Genomic DNA, 14,802 nt, shown 5'->3' on the forward strand with positions numbered 1-14,802 from the left:
CTTTCTCTTTCTCTGCTTTCTGCCTCTTTCTCTGTTTTCTGTCTCTTTCTCTGCTTTCTGTGTCTTTCTCTGCTTTCTGTCTCTTTCTCTGCTTTCTGCCGCTTTCTCTGCTTTCTGGCACTTTCTCTGCTTTCTGCCTCTTTCTCTGTTTTCTTTCTCTTTCTCTGCTTTCAGGCACTTTCACTGGTTTCTGTCTCTTCCTCTGCTTTCTGCCTCTTTCTCTGCTTTCAGGCACTTTCTCTGCTTTCTGTCTCTTTCTCTGCAATCTGACGCTTTCCCTGCGTTCTGTCTCTCTCTCTGTTTTCTGTCTTTTTCACTGCTTTCTTTCTCTTTCTCTGCTTTCTGTCTCTTTCTCTGCTTTCTGCCGCTTTCTCTGCTTTCTGGCACTTTCTCTGCTTTCTGCCTCTTTCTCTGTTTTCTGTCGCTTTCTCTGCTTTCAGTCTCTTTCTCTGCTTCCTGCCTCTTTCTCTGCTTTCTGTCTCCTTCTCTGCTTTCTGTCTCTTTCTCTGCTTTCTGCCTCTTTCTCTGCTTTCTTTCTCTTTCGCTGCTTTCTGTCTCTTCCTCTGCCTTCTGCCTCTTTCTCTGCTTTATTTCTCTTTCGCTGCTTTCTGTCTCTTTCTCTGCTTTCTGCCGCTTTCTCTGCTTTCTGTCCCTTTCTCTGCTTTCTGCCTCTTTCTCTGTTTTCTGTCGCTTTCTCTGCTTTCTGCCTCTTTCTCTGCTTCCTGCCTCTTTCTCTGCTTTCTGTCTCTTTCTCTGCTTTCTGTCTCTTTCTCTGCTTTCTGCCGCTTTCTCTGCTTTATGGCACTTTCTCTCATTTCTGCCTCTTTCTCTGTTTTCTGTCGTTTACTCTGCTTTCTGTCTCTTTCTCTGCTTTCTGCCTCTTTCTCTGTTTTCTGTCTCTTTCTCTGCTTTCTGTCTCTTCCTCTGCTTTCTGCCTCTTTCTCTGCTTTCAGGCACTTTCTCTGCTTTCTGTCTCTTTCTCTGCAATCTGACGCTTTCCCTGCGTTCTGTCTCTTTCTCTGTTTTCTGTCTTTTTCACTGCTTTCTTTCTCTTTCTCTGCTTTCTGTCTCTTTCTCTGCTTTCTGCCGCTTTCTCTGCTTTCTGGCACTTTCTCTGCTTTCTGCCTCTTTCTCTGTTTTCTGTCGCTTTCTCTGCTTTCAGTCTCTTTCTCTGCTTCCTGCCTCTTTCTCTGCTTTCTGTCTCCTTCTCTGCTTTCTGTCTCTTTCTCTGCTTTCTGCCTCTTTCTCTGCTTTCTTTCTCTTTCGCTGCTTTCTGTCTCTTCCTCTGCCTTCTGCCTCTTTCTCTGCTTTCTTTCTCTTTCGCTGCTTTCTGTCTCTTTCTCTGCTTTCTGCCGCTTTCTCTGCTTTCTGTCCCTTTCTCTGCTTTCTGCCTCTTTCTCTGTTTTCTGTCGCTTTCTCTGCTTTCAGTCTCTTTCTCTGCTTCCTGCCTCTTTCTCTGCTTTCTGTCTCTTTCTCTGCTTTCTGTCTCTTTCTCTGCTTTCTGCCTCTTTCTCTGCTTTCTTTCTCTTTCTCTGCTTTCTGTCTCTTCCTCTGCCTTCTGCCTCTTTCTCTGCTTTCTTTCTCTTTCGCTGCTTTCTGTCTCTTTCTCTGCTTTCTGCCGCTGTCTCTGCTTTCTGGCCCTTTCTCTGCTTTCTGCCTCTTTCTCTGTTTTCTGTCGCTTTCTCTGCTTTTTGTCTCTTTCTCTGCATTCTGCCTCTTTCTCTGCTTTCTTTCTCTTTCTCTGCTTTCTGTCTCTTTCTCTGCTTTCTGGCACTTTCTCTGATTTCTGTTTCTTTCTCTGCAATCTGACGCTTTCCCTGCTTTCTGCCACTTTCTCTGCTTTCTGCCTCTTTCTCTGTTTTCTGTGTCTTTCTCTGCTTTCTGTCTCATTCTCTACTTTCTGCCTCTTTCTCTGCTTTCAGGCACTTTCTCTGCTTTCTGTCTCTTTCTCTGCTTTCTGTGTCTTTCTCTGCTTTCTGTCTCTTTCTCTGCTTTCTGCCGCTTTCTCTGCTTTATGGCACTTTCTCTGATTTCTGCCTCTTTCTCTGTTTTCTGTCGTTTTCTCTGCTTTCTGTCTCTTTCTCTGCTTTCTGCCTCTTTCTCTGTTTTCTGTCTCTTTCTCTGCTTTCTGTCTCTTCCTCTGCTTTCTGCCTCTTTCTCTGCTTTCTTTCTCTTTCTCTGCTTTCTGCCTCTTTCTCTGTTTTCTGTCTCTTTCTCTGCTTTCTGTGTCTTTCTCTGCAATCTGTCGCTTACCCTGCTTTCTGTCTCTTTCTCTGCTTTCTGACTCTTTCTCTGCTTTCTGCCTCTTTCTCTGTTTTCTGTCTCTTTCTCTGCTTTCTCTGTCTTTCTCTGCTTTCTGTCTCTTTCTCTGCTTTCTGCCGCTTTCTCTGCTTTATGGCACTTTCTCTGATTTCTGCCTCTTTCTCTGTTTTCTGTCGTTTTCTCTGCTTTCTGTCTCTTTCTCTGTTTTCTGTCTCTTTCTCTGCTTTCTGTGTCTTTCTCTGCAATCTGTCGCTTACCCTGCTTTCTGTCTCTTTCTCTGCTTTCTGACTCTTTCTCTGCTTTCTGCCTCTTTCTCTGTTTTCTGTCTCTTTCTCTGCTTTCTGTCTCTTCCTCTGCTTTCTGCCTCTTTCTCTGCTTGCTTTCTCTTTCTCTGCTTTCTGCCTCTTTCTCTGTTTTCTGTCTCTTTCTCTGCTTTCTGTGTCTTTCTCTGCTTTCTGTCTCTTTCTCTGCTTTCTGCCGCTTTCTCTGCTTTCTGGCACTTTCTCTGCTTTCTGCCTCTTTCTCTGTTTTCTTTCTCTTTCTCTGCTTTCAGGCACTTTCACTGGTTTCTGTCTCTTCCTCTGCTTTCTGCCTCTTTCTCTGCTTTCAGGCACTTTCTCTGCTTTCTGTCTCTTTCTCTGCAATCTGACGCTTTCCCTGCGTTCTGTCTCTCTCTCTGTTTTCTGTCTTTTTCACTGCTTTCTTTCTCTTTCTCTGCTTTCTGTCTCTTTCTCTGCTTTCTGCCGCTTTCTCTGCTTTCTGGCACTTTCTCTGCTTTCTGCCTCTTTCTCTGTTTTCTGTCGCTTTCTCTGCTTTCAGTCTCTTTCTCTGCTTCCTGCCTCTTTCTCTGCTTTCTGTCTCCTTCTCTGCTTTCTGTCTCTTTCTCTGCTTTCTGCCTCTTTCTCTGCTTTCTTTCTCTTTCGCTGCTTTCTGTCTCTTCCTCTGCCTTCTGCCTCTTTCTCTGCTTTATTTCTCTTTCGCTGCTTTCTGTCTCTTTCTCTGCTTTCTGCCGCTTTCTCTGCTTTCTGTCCCTTTCTCTGCTTTCTGCCTCTTTCTCTGTTTTCTGTCGCTTTCTCTGCTTTCTGCCTCTTTCTCTGCTTCCTGCCTCTTTCTCTGCTTTCTGTCTCTTTCTCTGCTTTCTGTCTCTTTCTCTGCTTTCTGCCTCTTTCTCTGCTTTCTTTCTCTTTCTCTGCTTTCTGTCTCTTCCTCTGCCTTCTGCCTCTTTCTCTGCTTTCTTTCTCTTTCGCTGCTTTCTGTCTCTTTCTCTGCTTTCTGCCGCTGTCTCTGCTTTCTGGCCCTTTCTCTGCTTTCTGCCTCTTTCTCTGTTTTCTGTCGCTTTCTCTGCTTTTTGTCTCTTTCTCTGCATTCTGCCTCTTTCTCTGCTTTCTTTCTCTTTCTCTGCTTTCTGTCTCTTTCTCTGCTTTCTGGCACTTTCTCTGTTTTCTGTTTCTTTCTCTGCAATCTGACGCTTTCCCTACTTTCTGCCTCTTTCTCTGTTTTCTGTCTCTTTCTCTGCTTTCTCTGTCTTTCTCTGCTTTCTGTCTCTTTCTCTGCTTTCTGCCGCTTTCTCTGCTTTATGGCACTTTCTCTGATTTCTGCCTCTTTCTCTGTTTTCTGTCGTTTTCTCTGCTTTCTGTCTCTTTCTCTGTTTTCTGTCTCTTTCTCTGCTTTCTGTGTCTTTCTCTGCAATCTGTCGCTTACCCTGCTTTCTGTCTCTTTCTCTGCTTTCTGACTCTTTCTCTGCTTTCTGCCTCTTTCTCTGTTTTCTGTCTCTTTCTCTGCTTTCTGTCTCTTCCTCTGCTTTCTGCCTCTTTCTCTGCTTGCTTTCTCTTTCTCTGCTTTCTGCCTCTTTCTCTGTTTTCTGTCTCTTTCTCTGCTTTCTGTGTCTTTCTCTGCTTTCTGTCTCTTTCTCTGCTTTCTGCCGCTTTCTCTGCTTTCTGGCACTTTCTCTGCTTTCTGCCTCTTTCTCTGTTTTCTTTCTCTTTCTCTGCTTTCAGGCACTTTCACTGGTTTCTGTCTCTTCCTCTGCTTTCTGCCTCTTTCTCTGCTTTCAGGCACTTTCTCTGCTTTCTGTCTCTTTCTCTGCAATCTGACGCTTTCCCTGCGTTCTGTCTCTCTCTCTGTTTTCTGTCTTTTTCACTGCTTTCTTTCTCTTTCTCTGCTTTCTGTCTCTTTCTCTGCTTTCTGCCGCTTTCTCTGCTTTCTGGCACTTTCTCTGCTTTCTGCCTCTTTCTCTGTTTTCTGTCGCTTTCTCTGCTTTCAGTCTCTTTCTCTGCTTCCTGCCTCTTTCTCTGCTTTCTGTCTCCTTCTCTGCTTTCTGTCTCTTTCTCTGCTTTCTGCCTCTTTCTCTGCTTTCTTTCTCTTTCGCTGCTTTCTGTCTCTTCCTCTGCCTTCTGCCTCTTTCTCTGCTTTATTTCTCTTTCGCTGCTTTCTGTCTCTTTCTCTGCTTTCTGCCGCTTTCTCTGCTTTCTGTCCCTTTCTCTGCTTTCTGCCTCTTTCTCTGTTTTCTGTCGCTTTCTCTGCTTTCTGCCTCTTTCTCTGCTTCCTGCCTCTTTCTCTGCTTTCTGTCTCTTTCTCTGCTTTCTGTCTCTTTCTCTGCTTTCTGCCTCTTTCTCTGCTTTCTTTCTCTTTCTCTGCTTTCTGTCTCTTCCTCTGCCTTCTGCCTCTTTCTCTGCTTTCTTTCTCTTTCGCTGCTTTCTGTCTCTTTCTCTGCTTTCTGCCGCTGTCTCTGCTTTCTGGCCCTTTCTCTGCTTTCTGCCTCTTTCTCTGTTTTCTGTCGCTTTCTCTGCTTTTTGTCTCTTTCTCTGCATTCTGCCTCTTTCTCTGCTTTCTTTCTCTTTCTCTGCTTTCTGTCTCTTTCTCTGCTTTCTGGCACTTTCTCTGTTTTCTGTTTCTTTCTCTGCAATCTGACGCTTTCCCTACTTTCTGCCTCTTTCTCTGTTTTCTGTCTCATTCTCTGCTTTCTGCCACTTTCTCTGCTTTCTGCCTCTTTCTCTGTTTTCTGTGTCTTTCTCTGCTTTCTGTCTCATTCTCTACTTTCTGCCTCTTTCTCTGCTTTCAGGCACTTTCTCTGCTTTCTGTCTCTTTCTCTGCTTTCTGTGTCTTTCTCTGCTTTCTGTCTCTTTCTCTGCTTTCTGCCGCTTTCTCTGCTTTATGGCACTTTCTCTGATTTCTGCCTCTTTCTCTGTTTTCTGTCGTTTTCTCTGCTTTCTGTCTCTTTCTCTGCTTTCTGCCTCTTTCTCTGTTTTCTGTCTCTTTCTCTGCTTTCTGTCTCTTCCTCTGCTTTCTGCCTCTTTCTCTGCTTTCTTTCTCTTTCTCTGCTTTCTGCCTCTTTCTCTGTTTTCTGTCTCTTTCTCTGCTTTCTGTGTCTTTCTCTGCAATCTGTCGCTTACCCTGCTTTCTGTCTCTTTCTCTGCTTTCTGACTCTTTCTCTGCTTTCTGCCTCTTTCTCTGTTTTCTGTCTCTTTCTCTGCTTTCTGTGTCTTTCTCTGCTTTCTGTCTCTTTCTCTGCTTTCTGCCGCTTTCTCTGCTTTATGGCACTTTCTCTGATTTCTGCCTCTTTCTCTGTTTTCTGTCGTTTTCTCTGCTTTCTGTCTCTTTCTCTGTTTTCTGTCTCTTTCTCTGCTTTCTGTGTCTTTCTCTGCAATCTGTCGCTTACCCTGCTTTCTGTCTCTTTCTCTGCTTTCTGACTCTTTCTCTGCTTTCTGCCTCTTTCTCTGTTTTCTGTCTCTTTCTCTGCTTTCTGTCTCTTCCTCTGCTTTCTGCCTCTTTCTCTGCTTGCTTTCTCTTTCTCTGCTTTCTGCCTCTTTCTCTGTTTTCTGTCTCTTTCTCTGCTTTCTGTGTCTTTCTCTGCTTTCTGTCTCTTTCTCTGCTTTCTGCCGCTTTCTCTGCTTTCTGGCACTTTCTCTGCTTTCTGCCTCTTTCTCTGTTTTCTTTCTCTTTCTCTGCTTTCAGGCACTTTCACTGGTTTCTGTCTCTTTCTCTGCAATCTGTCGCTTTCCCTGCTTTCTGTCTCTTTCTCTGCTTTCTGGCACTTTCTCTGCTTTCTTCCTCTTTCTCTGTTTTCTGTCGCTTTCTCTGCTTTCAGTCTCTTTCTCTGCTTTCTGCCTCTTTCTCTGCTTTCTGTCGCTTTCTCTGCTTTCTGGATCTTTCTCTGCTTTCTGTCTCTGCCTCTGCTTTCTGCCTCTTTCTCTGCTTTCAGGCACTTTCTCTGCTTTCTGTCTCTTTCTCTGCAATCTGTCGCTTTCTCTGCTTTCTGTCTCTTTCTCTGTTTTCTGTCTTTTTCACTGCTTTCTTTCTCTTTCTCTGCTTTCTGTCTCTTTCTCTGCTTTCTGCCGCTTTCTCTGCTTTCTGGCACTTTCTCTGCTTTCTGCCTCTTTCTCTGTTTTCTGTCGCTTTCTCTGCTTTCAGTCTCTTTCTCTGCTTCCTGCCTCTTTCTCTGCTTTCTGTCTCTTTCTCTGCTTTCTGTCTCTTTCTCTGCTTTCTGCCTCTTTCTCTGCTTTCTTTCTCTTTCGCTGCTTTCTGTCTCTTCCTCTGCCTTCTGCCTCTTTCTCTGCTTTCTTTCTCTTTCGCTGCTTTCTGTCTCTTTCTCTGCTTTCTGCCGCTTTCTCTGCTTTCTGGCCCTTTCTCTGCTTTCTGCCTCTTTCTCTGCTTTCTGCCTCTTTCTCTGCTTTCTTTCTCTTTCTCTGCTTTCTGTCTCTTCCTCTGCCTTCTGCCTCTTTCTCTGCTTTCTTTCTCTTTCGCTGCTTTCTGTCTCTTTCTCTGCTTTCTGCCGCTTTCTCTGCTTTCTGGCACTTTCTCTGCTTTCTGCCTCTTTCTCTGTTTTCTGTCGCTTTCTCTGCTTTCTGTCTCTTTCTCTGCATTCTGCCTCTTTCTCTGCTTTCTTTCTCTTTCTCTGCTTTCTGTCTCTTTCTCTGCTTTCTGGCACTTTCTCTGATTTTTGTTTCTTTCTCTGCAATCTGACGCTTTCCCTGCTTTCTGCCTCTTTCTCTGTTTTCTGTCTCATTCTCTGCTTTCTGCCACTTTCTCTGCTTTCTGCCTCTTTCTCTGTTTTCTGTGTCTTTCTCTGCTTTCTGTCTCATTCTTTACTTTCTGCCTCTTTCTCTGCTTTCAGGCACTTTCTCTGCTTTCTGTCTCTTTCTCTGCTTTCTGTGTCTTTCTCTGCTTTCTGTCTCTTTCTCTGATTTCTGGCACTTTCTCTGCTTTCTGGCACTTTCTCTGCTGTCGGCCTCTTTCTCTGTTTTCTGTCGCTTTCTCTGCTTTCAGTCTCTTTCTCTGCTTTCTGCATCTTTCTCTGAACAAGAACAAAGAACAAAGATAATTACAGCACAGGAACAGGCCCTTCGGCCCTCCAAGCCTGCGCCGATCCAGATCCTCTCTCTAAACATGTCGCCTATTTTCTAAGGTTCTGTATCTCCTTTCTTCCTGCCCATTCATGTATCTGTCTAGATACATCTTAAAAGACTCCATCGTGCCCGCATCTACCACCTCCGCTGGCAATGCGTTCCAGGTGCCCACCACCCTCTGCGGAAAGAACTTTCCACGCATATCCCCCCCTAAACTTTTCCCCTTTCACTTTGAACTCGTGTCCTCTAGTAATTGAAACCCCCACTCTGGGAAAAAGCCTATTGCTATCCACCCTGTCTATACCTCTCATGATTTTGTGCACCTCAATCAGGTCCCCCTTCAACCTCCGTCTTTCTAATGAAAATAATCCTAATCTGCTCAACCTCTCTTCATAGCTAGCGCCCTCCATACCAGGCAACATCCTGGTGAACCTCCTCTGCACCCTCTCCAAAGCATCCACATCCTTTTGATAATGTGGCGACCAGAACTGTACGCAGTATTCCAAATGTGGCCGAACCAAAGTCCTATACAACTGTAACATGACCTGCCAACTCTTGTACTCAATGCTCCGTCCGATGAAGGAAAGCATGCCGTATGCCTTCTTGACCACTCTATTTACCTGCGTTGCCACCTTCAGGGAACAGTGGACCTGAACACCCAAATCTCTCTGGACATCAATTTTCCCCAGGACTTTTCCATTTACTGTATAGTTCACTCTTGAGTTGGATCTTCCAAAATGCATCACCTCGCATTTGCCCTGATTGAACTCCATCTGCCATTTCTCTGCCCAACTCTCCAATCTATCTATATTCTGCTGTATTCTCTGACAGTCCCCTTCACTATCTGCTACTCCACCAATCTTAGTGTTGTCTGCAAATTTGCTAATCAGTCCACCCTACTTTCCTCCAAATCATTAATGTATATCACAAACAACAGTGGTCCCAGCACGGATCCCTGTGGAACACCACTGGTCACACGTCTCCATTTTGAGAAACTCCCTTCTACTGCTACTCGCTGTCTCCTGTTGCCCAGCCAGTTCTTTATCCATCTAGCTAGTACACCTTGGACCCCAAGCGCCTTCACTTTCTCCATCAGCCTGCCATGGGGAACCTTACCAAACGCCTTACTGAAGTCCATGTATATGACATCGACAGCCCTTCCCTCATCAATCAACTTTGTCACTTCCTCAAAGAATTCTATTAAGTTGGTAAGACATGACCTTCCCTGCACAAAACCATGTTGCCTATCACTGATGAGCCCATTTTCTTCCAAATGGGAATAGATCCTATCCCTCAGTATCTTCTCCAGCAGCTTCCCTACCACTGACGTCAGGCTCACCGGTCTATAATTACCTGGATTATCCCTGCTACCCTTCTTAAACAAGGGGACAACATTAGCAATTCTCCAGTCCTCCGGGACCTCACCCGTGTTTAAGGATGCTGCAAAGATATCTGTTAAGGCCCCAGCTATTTCCTCTCTCGCTTCCCTCAGTAACCTGGGATAGATCCCATCCGGACCTGGGGACTTGTCCACCTTAATGCCCTTTAGAATACCCAACACTTCCTCCCTCCTTATGCCGACCTGACCTAGAGTAATCAAACATCTGTTCCTAACCTCAACATCCGTCATGTCCCTCTCCTCGGTGAATACCGATGCAAAGTACTCGTTTAGAATCTCACCCATTTTCTCTATGTCCAAGCATAACATTCCTCCTTTGTCCTTTAGTGGGCCAATCCTTTCTCTAGTTACCCTCTTTCTCCTTATATATGAATAAAAGGCTTTGGGATTTTCCTTAATCCTGTTTGCTAAAGATATTTCATGACCCCTTTTAGCCCTCTTAATTCCTCGTTTCAGATTGGTCCTACATTCCCGATATTCTTTCAAAGCTTCGTCTTTCATCAGCCGCCTAGACCTTATGTATGCTTCCTTTTTCCTCTTAGCTAGTCTCACAATTTCACCTGTCATCCATGGTTCCCTAATCTTGCCATTTCTATCCCTCATTTTCACAGGAACATGTCTCTCCTGCACGCTAATCAACCTCTCTTTAAAAGCCTCCCACATATCACATGTGGATTTACCTTCAAACAGCTGCTCCCAATCTACATTTCCCAGCTCCTGCCGAATTTTGGTGTAGTTGGCCTTCCCCCAATTTAGCACTCTCCCTTTTGGACCACTCTCGTCTTTGTCCATGAGTATTTTAAAGCTTACGGAATTGTGATCACTATTCCCAAAGTAGTCCCCTACTGAAACTTCAACAACCTGGCCGGGCTCATTCCCCAACACCAGGTCCAGTATGGCCCCTTCCCGAGTTGGACTATTTACATACTGCTCTAGAAAACCCTCCTGGATGCTCCTTACAAATTCTGCTCCATCTGGACCTCTAACACTAAGCGAATCCCAGTCAATGTTGGGAAAATTAAAATCTCCTATCAGCACCACCCTGTTGCTCCTACATCTTTCCATAATCTGTTTACATATTTGTACCTCTATCTCACGCTCGCTGTTGGGAGGCCTGTAGTACAGCCCCAACATTGTTACCGCACCCTTCCAATTTTGAGTTCTGTCCATATTGCCTCACTGCTCGAGTCCTCCATAGTGCCCTCCTTCAGCACAGCTGTGATATCCTCTTTGACCAGTAATGCAACTCCTCCACCCCTTTTACCTCCCTCTCTATCCCACCTGAAGCATCGATATCCTGGGATATTTAGTTGCCAATCATGCCCTTCCCTCAACCAAGTCTCAGTAATAGCAATAACATCATACTCCCAGGTACTAATCCAAGCCCTAAGTTCATCTGCCTTACCTACTACACTTCTTGCATTAAAACAAATGCACCTCAGACCACCAGTCCCTTTATATTCATCATCTGCTCCCTGCCTGCTCTTCCCCTTAGTCACACTGACTTCATTATCTTGTTCCTTACAGGCTTTTGTTACTACCTCCTTACTGTCAACTGACCTCAATTGGTTCCCATCCCCCTGCCACATTAGTTTAAACCCTCCCCAACAGCGTTAGCAAAAGCACCTCCAAGGACATTGGTTCCAGTCCGGCCCAAGTGTAGACCGTCCAATTTGTAATAGTCCCACCTCCCCCAGAACCGGTCCCAATGTCCCAAAAATCTGAACCCCTCCTTCCTGCACCATCTCTCAAGCCACGCATTCATCCTGACTATTCTTTCATTTTTACTCTGACTATCACGTGGCACTGGTAGTAATCCTGAGATTACTACCTTTGAGGTCCTACTTTTTAACTTGGCTCCTAACTCCCTAAACTCTGCATGTAGGACCTCATCCCGTTTTTTACCTATATCATTAGTGCCTATGTGCACAATGACAACTGGCTGTTCACCCTCCCCCTTTAGAATGTTCTGCAGCCGATCTGAGACGTCCCTGACCCGTGCACCTGGGAGGCAACATACCATTCGGGAGCCTCGTTTTCGACCACAGAACCGCCTATCTACTCCCCTTACAATCGAATCCCCTACGACTATAGCCCTTCCACTCTTTTTCCCGCCCTTCGGAACAGCAGAGCCAGCCACGGTGCCATGGACCTGGCTACTGCTGCCTTCCCCTGGTGAGCCATCTCCCTCAACAGTATCCAAAACGGTATACTTGTTTTGGAGGGAGATGACCGCAGGGGACTCCTGCGCTGCCTTCCTGCTCTTTCTCTGCCTTTTGGTCACCCATTCCCTTTCTCCCTCAGCAATCCTAATCTGCGGTGTGACCAATTCACTAAACGTGCTATCCACGACCTCCTCAGCATCGCGCATGCTCCAAAGTGAGTCCATCCGCAGCTCGAGAGCCGTCATGCGGTCGAACAAGAGCTGCAGCTGGACACACTTCCTGCACGTGAAGGAGTCAGGGTCATCAGCCATGTCCCTGAGCTCCCACATTGAGCAAGAGGAGCATAGAACATAGAACATAGAACATAGAAAAATACAGCACAGAACAGGCCCTTCGGCCCACGATGTTGTGCCGATCCTTTGTCCTCTGTCAAGGACAATTTAATCTATACCCCATCATTCTCCTTTATCCATATACCTATCTAAAAGCCGTTTGAAAGTCCCTAAAGTTTCTGACTCAACAACTTCCCCAGGCAAGGCATTCCATGCCCCGACCACTCTCTGGGTAAAGAACCTTCCCCTGACATCCCCCTTATATCTCCCACCCTTCACCTTAAATTTATGACCCCTTGTAACGCTTTGCTCCACCCGGGGAAAAAGTTTCTGACTGTCTACCCTATCTATTCCCCTGATCATCTTATAAACCTCTATCATGTCACCCCTCATCCTTCTCCGTTCTAATGAGAAGAGGCCTAGAATGTTCAGCCTTTCCTCGTAAGACTTATTCTCCATTCCAGGCAACATCCTGGTAAATCTCCTCTGCACCCTCTCCAAGGCTTCCACATCCTTCCTAAAATGAGGCGACCAGAACTGCACACAGTACTCCAAATGAGGCCTTACCAAGGTCCTGTACAGCTGCATCATCACCTCACGGCTCTTAAATTCAATCCCTCTGCTAATGAACGCTAACACCCCATATGCCTTCTTCACAGCCCTATCCACTTGAGTTGCAACTTTCAACGATCTATGCACATAGACCCCAAGGTCTCTCTGCTCCTCCACATGCCCAAGAACCCTACCGTTAACCCAGTATTTTGCATTCGTGTTTGTCCTTCCAAAATGGACGACCTCACACTTTTCAGGGTTAAACTCCATCTGCCACTTTTCAGCCCAGCACTGCAACCTATCCAAGTCCCTTTGCAGACGACAATAGCCCTCCTCGGTATCCACAACTCCACCAACCTTTGTATCATCTGCAAATTTACTGACCCACCCTTCGACATCCTCATCCAAGTCGTTAATAAAAATCACAAACAGGAGAGGACCCAGAACTGATCCCTGTGGCACGCCACTGGTAACTGGGCTCCAGGCTGAGTATTTACCATCTAAGACCACTCTCTGCCTTCTACCAGTTAGCCAATTCTTAATCCAACTGGCCACATTCCCCACTATCCCATGCCTCCTGACTTTCTCCATAAGTCTACCATGGGGGACCTTTTCAAATGCCTTACTAAAATCCATGTACACCACATCCACTGGTTTACCCTCATCCACTTGCTTGGTCACCTGCTCAAAGAATTCAATCAGGCTTGTGAGGCAAGACCTACCCCTCACAAAACCGTGCTGACTGTCCCGAATCAAGCAGTGTCTTTCCAGATGCTCAGAAATCCTATCCCTCAGCACCTTTTCCATCAACTTGCCTACCACCGAAGTAAGACTAACTGGCCTGTAATTCCCAGGGTTGTTCCTATTCCCTTTCTTGAACAGGGGCACAACATTTGCCACCCTCCAATCACTTGGTACCACCCCCGTCAACAGAGAAGATGAAAAGATACGGGTCTGTCGCTTTCTCTGCTTTCTGTCTCTTTCTCTGCATTCTGCCTCTTTCTCTGCTTTCTTTCTCTTTCTCTGCTTTCTGTCTCTTCCTCTTCTTTCTGCCTCTTTCTCTGCTTTCTTTCTCTTTCTCAGCTTTCTGTCTCTTTCTCTGCTTTCTGGCACATTCTCTGATTTCTGTCTCTTTCTCTGCAATCTGACGCTTTCTCTGCTTTCTGTCTCTTTCTCTGCTTTCTCTCTCTTTCTCTGCTTTCTGACCCTTTCTCTGCTTTCTGCCTCTTTCTCTGTTTTCTGTCTCTTTCTCTGCTTTCTGCAGCTTTCTCTGCTTTCTGGCACGTTCTCTGCTTTCTGCCTCTTTCTCTGTTTTCTGTCGCTTTCTCTGCTTTCAGTCTCTTTCTCTGCTTGCTGCCTCTTTCTCTGCTTTCTGTCTCTTTCTCTGCTTTCAGTCTCTTTCTCTGCTTTCTGCCTCTTTCTATGCTTTCGTTCTCTTTCTCTGCTTTCTGTCTCTTCCTCTGCCTTCTGCCTCTTTCTCTGCTTTCTTTCTCTTTCGCTGCGTTCTGTCTCTTTCTCTGCTTTCTGGCACTCTCTCTGATTTCTGCCTCTTTCTCTGTATTCTGTCTCTTTCTCTGCTTTCTGCCACTTTCTCTGCTTTCTGCCTCTTCCTCTTTTTTCTGTCTCTTTCTCTGCTTTCTGTGTCTTTCTCTGCTTTTTGTCTCTTTCTCTGCTTTCAGCCTCTTTCTCTGCTTTCAGGCTCTTTCTCTGCTTTCTGTCTCTTTCTCTGCAATCTGTCGCTTTCTCTACTTTCTGTCTCTTTCTCTGCTTTCTGTCTCTTTCTCTGCTTTATGTGTCTTTCTCTGCAATCTGTCGCTTTCTCTGCTTTCTGTCTCTTTCTCTGCTTTGTGACTCTTTCTCTGCTTTCTGCCTCTTTCTCTGTTTTCTGTCTCTTTCTCTGCTTTCTGCCTCTTTCTCTGCTTTCTGTCGCTATCTCTGCTTTCTGTCTCTTTCTCTGCATTCTGCCTCTTTCTCTGCTTTCTTTCTCTTTCTCTGCTTTCTGTCTCTGTCTCTGCTTTCTACCACTTTCTCTGCTTTCTGCCTCTTTCTCTGTTTTCTGTGTCTTTCTTTGCTTTCTGTCTCATTCTCTACTTTCTGCCTCTTTCTCTGCTTTCAGGCACTTTCTCTGCTTTCTGTCTCTTTCTCTGCAATCTGTCGCTTTCTCTGCTTTCTGTCTCTTTCTCTGCTTTCTAACTCTTTCTCTGCTTTCTGCCTCTTTCTCTGTTTTCTGTCTCTTTCTCTGCTTTCTGTGTCTTTCTCTGCTTTCTGTCTCTTTCACTGATTTCTGCCACTTTCTCTGCTTTCTGGCACTTTCTCTGCTGTCGGCCTCTTTCTCTGTTTTCTGTCGCTTTCTCTGCTTTCAGTCTCTTTCTCTGCTTTCTGCATCTTTCTCTGCTTTCTGTCGCTTTCTCTGCTTTCTGTCTCTTTCTCTGCTTTCTGCCTCTTTCTCAGCTCTCTTTCTCTTTCTCTGCTTTCTGTCTCTTCCTCTTCATTCTGCTCTTTCTCTGCTTTCTTTCTCTTTCTCAGCTTTCTGTCTCTTTCTCTGCTTTCTGGCACTTTCTCTGATTTCTGTCTCTTTCTGTGCAATCTGACGCTTTCCCTGCTCTTTGTCTCTTTCTATGATTTCTGTCTCTTTCTCTGCTTTCTGCCACTTTCTCTACTTTCTGTCTCTTTCTCTGCTTTCCATCTCTTTCTCTGCTTTCTGTCGCGTTCTCTGCTTTCTGTCTCTTTCCCTGCTTTCTGTCTCT

The sequence above is a fragment of the Heterodontus francisci genome, unplaced genomic scaffold, assembly GCF_036365525.1.
Source record: "Heterodontus francisci isolate sHetFra1 unplaced genomic scaffold, sHetFra1.hap1 HAP1_SCAFFOLD_97, whole genome shotgun sequence".
In the NCBI taxonomy this organism is placed as follows: Eukaryota; Metazoa; Chordata; class Chondrichthyes; order Heterodontiformes; family Heterodontidae; genus Heterodontus; species Heterodontus francisci.